The 14,193-nt window shown below is 48.6% G+C and overlaps 1 protein-coding gene across 1 annotated transcript in view; it reads right to left on the minus strand.

Moving 5' to 3' along the window:
• Positions 1-12,308: 12,308 nt before the first annotated feature.
• The window catches only part of HIF1AN (hypoxia inducible factor 1 subunit alpha inhibitor), an 83,657-nt gene continuing 81,772 nt past the window's right edge, over positions 12,309-14,193 (minus strand). Inside the window, exon 10 of the transcript XR_013368051.1 lies at positions 12,309-13,316. The gene's annotated coding sequence lies outside the window, so the exon portion shown is untranslated. The remainder of the gene's footprint in view (positions 13,317-14,193) is intronic.

Consider the following 14,193-nt stretch of genomic DNA (forward strand, 5'->3'; position numbering starts at 1 on the left):
CCTATACAATCTTCATCCCCATTGCCACCGGCCCAAGTCAGACTCCCTTATTTCCTGCTTCCCATGCAGCCTTCTTGTCCCCTGTCTAGGATATAGTTTGTCCCATTCGCCCCTCAGCAGTCCATCTAAAGCACAGCTCTGACCATGTCTGTTATGTGTTGAATTGTGTCCCTCCCTCTCCTCAAGAAAAAATATGTCCAAGTAAGTACTAACCCCTGCTCCCTGTGAATGTGACCTTATTTGGATGCAACCCTGTCTGGCCCATCTCTGCGCGCCCCACACAGCTTAGCATAGTGCCTGGCATGCAGCTGGCGTACTAGAAATATGTTTCACATTGGCGTGCTGTTCCTTTCCTCAAGAAACTCAGCATTATACCCGACAAAGGCATGGGTTTTGGAGTCAAACAGACCTGGCTTTCTATCTGGATTCTAGGCTAACTAGTCTATGTCCTGAGTGTCAATGGACTCGCCTGTAAAATGGGATGATAACAATTCTTACCTCACAGACTTGTGAAAATTAGAAGAACTGACCTATTGTAGCAGATACCTGGTACTGTTGGCCAAGCTCCACTGGGCATCGTTCTCTCTCTCTCTCTCTCTCCTTTTCTTTTAGAGAAAGGGAGAGAGAGAGCCTTTTTTTTTTTTTTTTTTAAATTCATGAGACAGAGAGAGGCAGAGACATAGGCAGAGGGGGAAGCAGGCTCCATCCAGGGAGCCTGATGCGGGACTCCATCCCAGGACTGGGATCACGCCCTGAGCCAAAAGATATACCCTCAACCGCTGAGCCACCCAGGCGCCCCTAGGGAGAGACTCTTTTTTTTTTTTTTTTTTAAGATTTTATTTATTGATTCATGAGAGACACACACAGAGAAAGGCAGAGACACAGGCAGAGGGAGAACTAGACTCCCTACAGGGAGCCCGAGTGGGACTGGATCCCAGGTCTCCAGGATCACACCCTAGGCTGAGGGCAGTGCTAAACCACTCAACCACCTGGGCTGCCCCCACCCCCGGGAGGGACTCTTAAGCAGGCTCCACACATATCTCAGAGTCCAACACAGAGCTCAATCTCATAGCCCTGAGATCATGACCTGCGCTGAAATCAAGAGTTAGATGCTTAACTGACTCAGCCATCCAGGAGCCCCACTGGTGATCTCTTCTTCTGGAAACCACCATGTAGTCTCAGGGAGAGTCTCCTGACCCTATCCTATTCTGACCCTATGCTATCCCTGGCCAGAGTCACCTGGTCCTAGACTATACACTTGACCTGTGGGGACTCAATCAGGTCCTTCTCTGGGATCCTTCACACTGGAACTGAGAGTTGATCCTTCCCTGGGGAGAGCTTCAGGTAAAAGCCCAAATATAGAGCATCCATGTGTCCATCCAGGTCCTGCTCTGTATGTTCCTGAAGCTCGGTACCAACTCTCACCTTCCTGCTCTTTGATTATTTGAAACTTGCTTTTTTTTTTTTTTTTAAGATTTTATTTATTTACTTGAGAGAGAGAGAGAGAGAGAGAGAATGAGCAAGAGAGAGGAGCAGAGGGAGAAGCAGACTCCCTGTTGAGCAGGGAGCCCAATCCAAGACTTGATCCCAAGACTTGATCCCAGGACCTTGGGATCACTACCTGAGCTGAAGGCAGATACTTAACCAACTGAGCCACCCAGGTGTCCCTGAACCTTGCTTTTGTTACCTGAGGTGTTCGCATCACTTCTAGTAGATTCTCCTGCCTAAATTGGTTCAAATTGGGTTCCTATCACTTGCAACCCAGTGAGTCCTGATTGGCATAACACATAAAAGGTCTTACATACAGTAAGGACACAGTAATTGCTAGATCCCTCCTCCAGGGAAGAGACTAAAGTAATCCCACCAGAGAGGGTGCCCCTAGTGCTCTCTGGGAGAGGAGCAGAACCTCTGTTCAATTTTCAGATTTTCACATCTGGAAGATGAAGGGATAGCCTGGCTGGGGCTTGATGCTCAAAAGGCTTCAGCCCTCAACCGACTGTGAAATTCTAAACATTTCATTCATACTTTTTGATTACTAGCCAAAATAATTAATGAGCAAAACCCAAAAAGGGGAACTCAATTTTAAAGACAGGGAGAAACATAAAACAAAAAAAGGGAGCTTGGTGTTAATAGATAAAGACAAGATTTTTTTAAATTCTGGAGAGATGGTAAAGTTGGGTAGAAACGGAACCATTCCAGATGATTTACAACCTCGGGTCAGGGGCAGGCAGGGCTGTGTGCGCATCTTGTTCCAGCCGCCCTGCCCTGCGCGGGGCTCTGCTCCGAGGAGGCCTGGCTTGATGAGAACGTGACTGGCAACAGACTCACCCGGATTTTCGCTAGAAAGTGGCCTTTGCTTGAAGGCAAGTATTCCAAGTAATTGCTTCTGAAAAAGGAAGTCGGTGGCGCTGCAGGCTCTGGGGAGTGTCACCTTTTACTCTGCACACTTCTGTGCTGTTTACTCTTCTACTTTGGGCGCATCTGATGGTTTACTTTACAAGTATTTAGGAAAGCCCGCGGGCGGCTCCTGTGCGTGCGCACTCGGGAGCGCTGCGTGCGCCCGGCTCCGGCCCTCCCGCGGAGAATTCCCCTCCTTCTGCTCCTCGTCCTGCTGCAGCCCCGTGGGCTCGGCTTCCCGGGCCCTCACCACCCCGGCTCCGACATTTAGCCGAGAGGCGGCCTGCCGCCGCCGAGGCCCCAGGACCAGGGGGGGCGGGGCGGCTCCGTCTGCTTCCCATATGGGGACTTTGTCTGTCCCTGCCTGAGGGCCGCCCCCCTCCTGCCTCACATTGTCCCCTTGCTGTCGCCTGCTGGCCCAAGCCCCGGCCTGCCTCTTCCCTTTTCATTAGCCTCCTAGTGGCAGCCCGGGGCAGGACACGGGGGGCTGGGGGAGGGGCTGGGATTGGCTTGCTCTACTCCAGCCTGGAGCCCCTGGCCAGCTCACCCTGGACTCCTCCCAGCCCAGATACTCTGCCTTGAGTGCTCACACGGGGGTAGCGGAGGGAGTGCCCGCTGCCAGGCCTCCCGCTGCACTGGTGACTCTGCTGGCCCTGTCTCAGGCCCCAGAGGAGAAGTGGGGAGGAGAAGGCCACAGCTGCCCCCCATCTCCTTGGCAAAACACCCCCTCACTTTATGATTTCTAGTCTGATGGGAATGAGGCTTGGAGCCCCTGCAGTCATTCTGGTCTGGGGCTGCCACACTGGGCGTGGATCTAGGGAGTGGGGTGAGAGGAGGAATTGAATCCTCCACTCTAGCAATGCTCTGATACTGCAGGAACAGGGTCACTGGGGTTTATCTGTAGAAGATAAATTCCCACAAAGCCTCTTTCCAGGTCTTCAAGGACAGATCCCATAGCTGGATACAGTGTCCGGGAAAGACCAGAAGATACACACCCAGAGGCTTCACCCTCATCCCCCAACACACCCTCAACCTGAAACCCTCACTCCAACAAGTCCCAATCCACCCCTCCTCTCACCAAAGTGTTCATCCAGACCTCCTCAGAGTTGTCTCCTCTATCCATCTATCATTTAAGGTCCAGGTTGAGCCTCTTTTCTTCCAGAAGCTTCCCTCCAGGTTCCCCTCCCCCCACCCCTGGTATCTGACTCAGTTGTTGAAGAAGGCATAAGAATTTGCATTTCAACAAGTTCCCAGAAGATGGTGATGCTGTAGGTCCCGGATCACACTTGGAGAACAGCTGATTTGGATCAGCCCCTAGGGTTGGGACCCTTAAGGGGGAGAGGATAGGTGTGAAGAGGGTTGAGAAGGCCCATTCAAAGGCAAAGTCCTTCCTGGTAAACAGACTTACAGACATACTCAAGCTGTGTGTTGGTTAGTACAAAAAAACATGGAACTTAAAGCCAAGAGACTTAGATTACCCATCACCCACCTGCTCACTGGCTGCCAGGCTTTAGACAAACCATGATCTGTCTTAGCCTCAGCTTCCTCCTCTGTAAATAAGGATGGTAAGATCCTGACTGCAAGTTCATTGGGGGATCTAATAAGACTATGCATATGAAAGCACTTTGTAAACTCTAGGAGTGGGACAGCTATTAGTTTACAATGTTGTGAGATCTATTGTGTTTATCACACCGTGTTTATTATGTGTCACACAGTGTTTTACGTGTTTTATAAATATTAACTCATTTAACCTTCACAATAATCCTATAGAGGAGGAATTGATGATGAGGAGGAGGAAGATTCTCCTCTTACAGGTGGGGAAACCGAGATTAAGTGACTGGCTCCAGATCACACAACTAGCAAAGGGCAGAGCGCAGATTTGCACTGTTCACCACCACTCTGTGCCCCCTCTGCATGGTGGCCTATGCTTTGCCAGTATGTGCATGTTCTGCATACGTATGTGTTATCTGAGTCTAGAAGAGACTGGAAGTGGTTCCAAGTGTGTGCAAAGTATATACAACGTAAGAGTAATGGTACTCAGCTATTGCACATTTACTCTATGCCAGGCATGATGATGAGCAACACTATCATTGAGTTCTCGGTACCCCACATGATAGATCCTATTATTACTCTCATTTTCTGCAGAGGAATGCTGAGTGAGGCCAACTAACTTACCCAAGGTCACACATCCACAGATGAGTGGAGCAGGTGGGTTTAAATGGATACCTTCAGAGCCTTTGCTCTTACCTTCTATGCTGTACTGAGTGTGTCTCTATGATCAGTGTGGGGATATGCAAGTCAGGGTGTGTTTGCACGTAAGTATCTGCCTTTCTATTTAGCTATCATTTGTCTCCCTCCTTTACTGTCCATCCACCTATCCATCCCTAAGTATCTATTATTGGCACCTGGGGTCATTATCCTGGGTTGAGTTTTCTGGAAACCAAGCTGTGGGGGCTTGGAGGAGAGATAAGAGAGGGAACTGTGGTCTCTTTCAGTTGGCTCAAAAAATACCTGAGTTCCTGTCATGTGTTCCCTTGAGTCTAGAGTGCCTGTAAGGGACAAAGCCTGCCATGGTATGCAGGGGACATCCACCTAAAAGAGTGGATGTACCCTCTTCCTTGTTCCCATCACCCCAGGCCAGTGGGCAGGTATTAGACAGGCACAGAGGGCAGGGGGGCCTCATCACACTCTCCAAAGGCAAATCGGGACTGATTATATATCTATCTGTTCAGCACTCATCCAGGAGACCAAAATCTGTACAAAGGGATCTGAACTAGGGTGCCACTTCCAGAGTAATTTTCTTCATGTTTCTCCTTAATACTTATTAACTTATGGGGGGTAGAAGTCGGCGGGTCCTGCTAAATCTGGTTTTAAACACATAGAGAGAAAGCTGAAAGGCAGAACCGAATTAATGCTTCGAAGGGAAGTGGGATTGGTGGACAAAAGAATAAAAAGATTTGGGAGACAAGAAGGGAAGAGACCAGTGGGACTAATAAGTTTCTTTCTGGGGTGGGGGCCAAATTACCTGGATGTGATGGGGTAAAGTATTATTTTCTATTTTGAAGAAAAATGTGTGATGTTTATACTGTCTCAGAACAAATAGGCCCGTGACTGATGGATAGTTTACCATTCATGTGGCTGGTTTCATGTACTTTTGACAGCTCAATCAGGATTCCAACAGTTACAAAAAATGATTTTCTTCTAAGAAGTCGCAGGAGGGAAGCATGTACCCCTTGCCCCCGCCCCGTGCCCGGTCGGCATCATGGATCTGAGTGAGAAGAGACTTGGTTGTGCTGCATGCATGGGCAGAGGCCCTGGGGGCCCCCAGACACTGCCCAGGGTGGGCAGGAGGTGTCTTGCTTCTTGGGGCTGCCTGGGGAGTCTGGTTGAACGGATTCCTGGAGGGCCATTCAGGAAGGTCTGGAAGCCCTTGCTGTCCTCAGGGCTGAGGTTGGGAGGGGATCAGGGATTGAGGAGGAAGACAGAAGCCCTTCAGAAGCCCAGGAGAGTCAGACTATGATTAAAAAAAAAGAATGTGGGAAGCCTGGGTGGCTCAGCAGGTAAGCATCTGCCTTTGGCTCAGGGTGTGATCCTGGAGTTTCAGGATCGAGTCCCACATTGGGCTCCCTGCACGGAGCCTGCTTCTCCCTCTGCCTGTGTCTCAATGTCTCTCATGGATAAATAAATAAAATTTTTAAAAATAAATAAATAAAAAAATAAAAATAAAAAAGAATGTGGAAGATTTGTGGCGCCTTCATCCTGAATCCAGCCTGTGACCAAGCCACTGTCTTAGCTGTCTCATTCCCTGGGCAAAAAGAGGGCCATAAGGAGAAGCTCTGTGGTTCTCCTGGCCCTCGAGTGGGGGTGACAAAAATGGCAGTGGCCAAAGCAGGAAGGTGGAAGGTAGGAGGCAGTATTTGGCCATGTGCACATGCCCAGGAGCATTTTGAGTTTGGGTTCACCCAACTTAAAGATATTTCAAAATAGAGCAGTCCAGATTGGCATCGAAGATCAGTTAGAGGCGCCGGAGGTGGTGAAGCTGGCGGCACAGAGAAGCTTCAGCCAGGTTTGGAGGCTTTGTCAACACCTGGGCAGGGAAGATGTCACCATACCTCTGTCCCCTATGACTCGAAGGGGGATTAGTGTGACTTCAAAGGTGACTTTCAAGGAGGCAGTCTCAAGGTGTAACTGGCTCTGCCTCATGGACACATGGGTCCCCTTGAAGAGCAAGGCTGTTCTCACTTTTTTTTCAATATTACCCACAACCCAAGCAGGCTTTGGAGTCTCCCTGGGTTCAAATCCTTTCCCCTCCGCTTATCAGCTATGTGACCATGGGCAAGCCGCTTAACCTCTCATTTGTTTGCTTGTTTTAAGATTTTATTTATTTATTCATGTGAGACACACAGAGAGGCAGAGACACGGGCAGAGGGAGAAGCAGGCTCCATGCATGGAGCCCGATGCTGGACTCGATCCCAGGACCCCAGGATCACATCCTGGGCTGAAGGCAGACGCTCAACCACTGAGCCACCCAGGCACCCCTTAACCTCTCATTTGTGAATCGGCATATGTTGGAACAATCTCAGAGGGTTGTTGAGAGGATTCAGTGAAATAACCTATTGTTTCTCTTTAGCAGAGAGCTTGCCACACTGCAAACACTCACTAAGGGACCCTTGTTTCTTTACCTCTCTCCTTCTCATAATTACCGTTCCATTCACATCAACAATGTGCTAGGCATCACTTAACACAAGTTCCACTTTAAAATGTATATTAAAATCTTTAAAGATTTATAAACTTATAAATTTATATTTATTTAATATAATTTATATTTATATAGATTTATAAAATGTATATTAAGGGACGCCTGGGTGGCTCAGTAGTTGAGCATCTGCCTTTGGCTCAGGTCGTGATCCCAGGATCCTGGGATTGAGTCCCGCATCCAGTTCCCCACAGGGAGCCTGCTTCTCCCTCTGCCCATGTCTCTGCCTCTCTCTTTATGTCTCTCATGAATAAATAAATACAATCTTAAAAATATGTATATCAAGCACTATAGTAAGTGTTGAGGATATGGTAGTGGATGATGAGGATGCTACTAGCTAGCATTTATTAAACACCTACTCTATACCAAAGTTCTACTAAATGCTCAACATATATTACTTAAAAAAAAAAAAACATACATTACTTCACTCACATGTTTTTGCCTTCGTGAAGCTAAAAATTTTAGCTTCTCCAAATACTACCTTCTACCTAAGTAATCTCTGCACGCAACACAGGGATTGAATCCATGACCCTGAAATCAAGAGTCGTATGCTCTTCCAGCTGAGTCAACCAGGCACTCCCTTGAAGCTAATAATTTAAAATGAACTTTAGGAGCACTGAGGTGGCTCAGTCAGTTAAGCGTCTGCCTTTGGCTCAGGCCATGATCTCAGAGTCCTAGGGTCAAGACCCACATCAGGCTCTCTACTTAGTGGGGAGTCTGCTTCTCCCTCTCCTTCTACCCTTCTCTCCCACTTGTGCTTTAAGCTCTCTAGCGTTCTCTCTCTCTCTGTTTCAAACAAATGAATAGAATCTTTAAAAAAATAAAAATAAAATGAACTTCAGGGGGCTTGCGTGGTGTAGTCAGTTAAGAGTCTGACTCCTGATTTTGGCTCAGATCATGAAGTGATCTAGCATGCCTAGCATGGAGTCTGCTTGAGATTGTCTCTCTGCCCCTCCCCCACTCTTTCTTTCTCTCTCAAATAAACAAATAAATCTTTAAAAAAAAAGGAACTTAATATGTATTACCTAATGTAGTCCTCGCAAGAATCTCATGAGGGAGATGTTTCTCTGGTTCCACGGATGAGGAAATCGAGACTGAGAAAGGTCTAGCAGATTGGAAATAATGAGACTTAGATTCAAGTCCATTTCTTTCAATTTCTACCACAACATGCCACTACCCCCACATTGCTAAATATCCCCAAATTAAATGTCATGCCTATAGATATCTGGGTTTCACGTCCAGGGTGTATGCTTCTGTGTGACTGGATGTCCAAGCCTAGCTGCAGATCTTTTTTTTTTTTTTTTGCCTAGCTGCAGTTCTATGGATGCCTTGTTAAGTATGGGGAATTTTTAAAAAGATCTTATTTATTTGAGAGAGAGCAAGAGAAAGAGAGGATGAGCACAGAGGGAGAGAGAGAAGCAGAATCCCCACTGAGAAGGGACACCCTCCACGTGGGGCTTGATCCCAGGATCCTGAGATCATGACCTGAACCAAAGGCAGCCGCTTAACTGACTGAGCCACCCAGGTGCCCCAGTAGAGTGGATTTGTGTAATGCTATTTCTGCAAGACCCTTTCTATGAAGTTGAGGATTGTGCAGCTAAGTGCAGCGGTGGTCTGATGATGGGTCAGTGCAACTATGCATGTGCGCACGGCGGTCCATCTGCTCAGATGTCTGTGGGTCTGTGTGGCTTGGATTATATTGGTTCAGAGGCTCTTCTGACTCCTCCCTAAAAGGGAGAGGTTCTGGGAGCCGGGAGCCGGTGGCCCGCAGTGGGCAGGGGGCATCTACTGTCCCTGGGCCTTGCCTGCTGGCTCCAGTGCCTGGTGCGGGGTTTTAGGCCGAAAGATGGAGAAGCTCATTTCCTCTTAAACACAGCAGATTAAGGGCCCGCAGTGGGCACGGGCGGGAGGGCGCCGTGTCGCTCACGTTACAAATCAATTCATTACCGGCACTCGCAGTCGCCTCCGATCTTCAAGGATCGGGGGTTTGATGAAGAGGATTCATTTCAAGAAATAAACCTTTTAAATTAACCACGAGATGAGGGAAATTTCTTTATTTAAAAAATGCTCAGGCCCTGCTGGCTTTGTTTTCTCTCTCTTATTAGCATTGTTATTAATAATCCCACTCTCTCTCTCCAGGGGATGGTCCACTCTGCCCGGGGAGGGGACAGACCCCAACCCTGGGCTCCACCAGGTCTCCAAGGTCCAGCAGGGGGCCCCACCCAGGCTCCTGTGCCCCAAACAGATTCTCAGGCAGGGGGCCATGAACCTGCTGTGTGACCTTGGGCACATCACCTGACCTCTCCTTTCTCAACAGCAAGACGAACATAAATCACTACTTTCTGCAACCGAACCTCAAAGTTAGGAGTTCAGCGCTTGCCCATTATCCGCGGGACCAGGAGAGGTGAAGTGAGCTATCTAAGGCCGCACAAAATCTTCATAGCAGAGATGGTATTGACGTCAGCCTAACTTGTGGTCTAGCTCCTCCCTGGAAATAAGCATTGGGATTTGGGATCTATAAATTTCAAAGTCCCTTGATACACATGATCTCACTAGCTGGGTCTTGGTAATTTGTCAGCTGAATATTACCACCTCGCTTTCCAGATGAGGCGATTGAGGGGCTCTGGGAATGTCCCAGGCAGTTTCAACAGGAAACATGAGACATCCTCTGTTGAGTCATCTGAAGAGAGTTTAATAAGACAAATATTTACAAAGATGTGGACAGGGATTAGAAAGAGTACAGGTAATGGTGGAGTATCCTGGGCCAGTAACAGCCGGAAGGGAACCAAGCAGTAAGCACCCTGATTCCCCTCCCTCCCATCTCTCAATGGCGACCCCTTTTGGTCAAACCCAAGGGACCAGCGGATGCAGACTGCAGGCCAGCTTCCCAAGCACACAACAGTGTGGAGATAGGTGGGCACGCAGCCAGGGGAGGGGACTTGCCAGTATATGGCAGTACATGGCAGTACATGGCAGAGGAGATGATCTCGGGCCTCCCAAGTCCAAAGCCACAGAATTTCCTGCCACCCTGCTCTGCCCCAGCGGTCCCTGGTCCCTGTGTCACAGGAGTTTTGCATAGCCCAAGTGAAATGCTGGACCTGGAGGTATAACCTGGCAAGAGGAATGGCTGTCCCTCCCTATGGCCACTCTAGCAAGAACCAAATACTGACATCAAGTGATGACAGGCAACAGTATCTGGCCTCCCAAGGAGCATGTTTGCATTAGAGCAGGGGCCTTCTGGAAACCCAAGGCATTCACCCAGCAGAGTAGCCCATGGGGAGACCTTGGGCTCCCTTCCATGGGCCCACTACAGACAAAGATCTGTCCTAAGAGTCTGCACAAGGCAAGCTAGCAGGCATCAGAATAGATATCACACGCACGCAGGGAAGGAGAGAATCGGGGCCCAAATAGGACATCACCCACCACCTCTTTTGGGGCTGACTCCCCATGTGATACAAAGTGTGTTAAGGGATCCCAGGGAAACTCAGATGAGAGCCCCACTTTCCCTTATCACTTCCAAAAAAAAAAAAAAAAGGAGAGCTAGGCTGACAGATGAAGGCTGTAGGGAAAATCGAGGCAATGGGACCCAGGGGTGTAGAGCTGGGAGCTCTGCAGCACTGAGATCCTGGAGGATGCCAGGGAATGCGGTGCTCTGCAACCTGAGAGGAAGGGAACAGCAGCTGGGGGCAGTGGGGCACATCCACACTGTTGAAACTCTACATTCATTCGGGTCCCATCCCAACTGGTATTTACAGAGCCACTTCCAGCCACTTCCAGAGCCGCTTCTGTCTTTCTTTCCTCCTTGAAACGGGGCTTCCCGAGGCCAGCATCATGGTTTTCATTGGCCTAGGCGTGTTTGTGAGTGGGGGTTCATTCACCCTCTGGGTGGCCTCCTAAACTCACCCCATGCTCCACTCTCAGGTGGGCGCTTTGGTTCAGTAGGTCCTCCCCATGGAGAAGACAGGCACCTAGGTCCCCTCGCCTCTTCCTGGCCCCTTCCAAACCTGCACCCCTGCAGACTGGGAGAGGGAAGGAGAGGAGGAGAGAAAGGCCTTCCCGTCTAGGCATAGACCTGCCCAGGTGTGTGGGGGGGACCAGCTCACCATCTCATTAATGTGGAATTGTTTTTAGGTTAATAATCTTGCGTTAATTTTCCCTTAAAATATTGTCTTTGACCGTTAAATGCTCACACTGTTATAAAAAGAACGTAATAAATGATCTTGAAGCAAATTCTCCTGCCAAATGTCATAATTTATTTGCATAATTAGCTCTTAATTTTAATTCAATATGCAAATCCATGCTTCCTTTCCATTGCAGCCGCCTGTTTCCCAGCCAGGCGGCCATGAATTTACTGTGTAGCTCTCTCCACGGCTGTCAGGGGCGGGGGTGGGGAGGCAGGCGCCTTCTGGGGTTGGTGCCTGCAGGAGGGGTTCAGACTCGCAGACTCAGATGGACAGCGGCCCCGCCACATAGATGCAAGGTCCCAGAGATGAACCTGTGTGGACACCAGAATGCCAACATATAGATGGACATGTGGAGAGAGGTGCCAACATGTATCACAGGCAGAGACTCTGAGGTGAGGGCACATGAACCCAAACCCATAAGCTGATGCAATAGGAAATCCATGGGTACCCACCGAGACACATTACGATGGTAGACACACCGTCATACATAGAACACATGCAACACAGACTCCCCTGAAGTCCCATGACCTCACAGATCCAGACCTAGCACTGACATTCAGAGACCTGGGCCCAACCAAATATACCTATGAATGCAAACACACAGAGACCCAGCCAGTGAGCAGAAGTTCACAGGTACACTCCACACTCACAATTGAGAGATCCGTAGGCCTAGATACAGATGTGCAGAGTCATACTTGCAGAGACACACAGAGCTGTAAGACCACAAATCCTTACGTGCACACATATAATGAGAGACACTATTACACACTGAAATGTGACAACCCTACAGAAAAGCCAAAATGTTATGTGGGTACCCCCATACATGAAGGATTTGGCCTTCAAATCTCCACAGCAAGATTTTTGAGGCATTGTAGGGCTTCTGGAAAGAGCACTGAGCGTAGAGTCAAAAGACCACATTCTAGTACCAGTGACACCTCCCACTTCCTGAGAGACCCTAAGTAAGTCACATCACTTTTTTAAAATAACAGCTTTATTAAGATATAATTCACATACAGTGCAATTCATCTATTTAAAGTGTACAAGTCAATGGTGTTTTGTTTTGTTTTGTCTCTAGAGAGAAAGAGTCTGAGCCAGTGTGGGGGGGTGTGGAGAGGTAGAGGGAGAGGGAGAGAGAGAATCTTAAGCAGGCTCCACACTAGTTCCTACATGGGGCTCAATCCCACAACCCTGAAATCATGACCTGAGCCAAAATCAAGAGTTGAACGCTTGTTGGACTGAGCTACCCAGGCACCTCACAAGTCAATGGTTTTTAGTAGATCTACAGGGTTGTGCAACCATCGCTGTCAGACATTTTAGAACATTTGAGCCATCTCCCCACCACTAGCCCCATTCTCGTTAGCAGTCTCTTTTTTCCCCAAAATACCTCTCACCCCCAGTCCTAAACAACTCTTAATATATTTTTTCTATATATTCGCTGATTCTTTATTTTCATATAAAGGGACTAAAAGAATGCATGGTTTTTTGTGACTGGCTTCTTTCACTTAACATAGAGTCTTCAATATCCATCCATGTTATAACATGAATCAGTACTTCATCACTTTTCATGACCAAATAATATCCCGTTGTATGGATAGACTACATTTTATTTATGTATTCACCAGTGGATGGACATTTGGATTATTTCCACTTTTTGGCCATTATGAAAAATACCGCTGTGATCATTGTCATATAAGTTTTTATGTGGGCCCATGTCTTCATTTCTCTTGAGTAGAAGTTGATCTTGCCAGAATTTGGGTCTCTCACCTGTGAAATGAGAGGGAGCTCATTCCATCAGAATCTCACAGACTTGTCCAGTTGCATTCATTTATGATGAATGAACATGGTGTTCTCCTCATGTGACCAGACTCACACATGCTCACACACACAATTACCAACACAGCCACCAGACATGTGACATAGCCATAGGTGCACCCAAGGCAGCCTCAACCCGGTCAGGGACCTGGTCCTGAGTTTGGGGCCTAGAGAAAAACAAAATAGAAATGCAGTCAGAGATGGTGATAGCTACAGGGAAGATCGTCCTGACTCAGGGAGGGTCCTTTCACAAAGAAGGTCAAGTCTGGCATTGGGGAGGAAGGGGGTCCGTCAACAAGACGGTGAAGAGGCAGGGTGAGAAGGTGAGATTAGCGATGGGTGGTGGAGTCTTGGTCTGGTCTGGTCTGAACACCAGGACATCTGGGTCCCACTCACGCCGCTGTTCCTGCCTTTTCCTCCCCCACCCAGCCTACCCTTTGTCTCCTGGCTCCTGCTCCCTAGAGGAAACACGACTCCTCCTCGCCTTCCCCTAGGAGCTCAGGAGACAAAAGGAATCCTTTTGCAGGATAATTAAGGTTCAAAGTCAGCAGCTCCTCCCAGGAAACTGATCGGGTTTGCCCTGAGAGAGCCCTTTAGAGCGGGAGGGATGGTGAAGGGAGGGGAGACAGGGACAGACAAGACCAAGAGACAAGAGAGTGAACTCAGACACCACCGAGCTGACACTGAGGTTTATGACCGTGTATTGCCTGTCAGGATCCATCTTGAATCCTCGTTTTTAGAAGAGGGCCTTTGAAGGTAGGGCCTGATAAGCTACAGATGCCATACACTGTCTCCCACTATCACTGAAGTCCTGGGTGCGGAAGAGCAGGAAATGACTGAGTGTGACTGTGGATGTGTGATGCCCATCGATGTGGACGTGTGCTGTGGTGCTGTTGTGTATCAGTGTGTGAGTGTGTGAGTTGCATGTCTGTCCCCAACCCTCTCGGCCCCCACCCCCACCCATGCCCCCTGCAGAAGGCTCGCTGTGCGGCCTCAGCGGAGTTTCTAACCTGGAGTGATCGCTTTCCTGATTTGCCACTTTAG

The sequence above is a fragment of the Canis aureus genome, chromosome 29 (genome assembly GCF_053574225.1).
Source record: "Canis aureus isolate CA01 chromosome 29, VMU_Caureus_v.1.0, whole genome shotgun sequence".
Classification (NCBI taxonomy): Eukaryota; Metazoa; Chordata; class Mammalia; order Carnivora; family Canidae; genus Canis; species Canis aureus.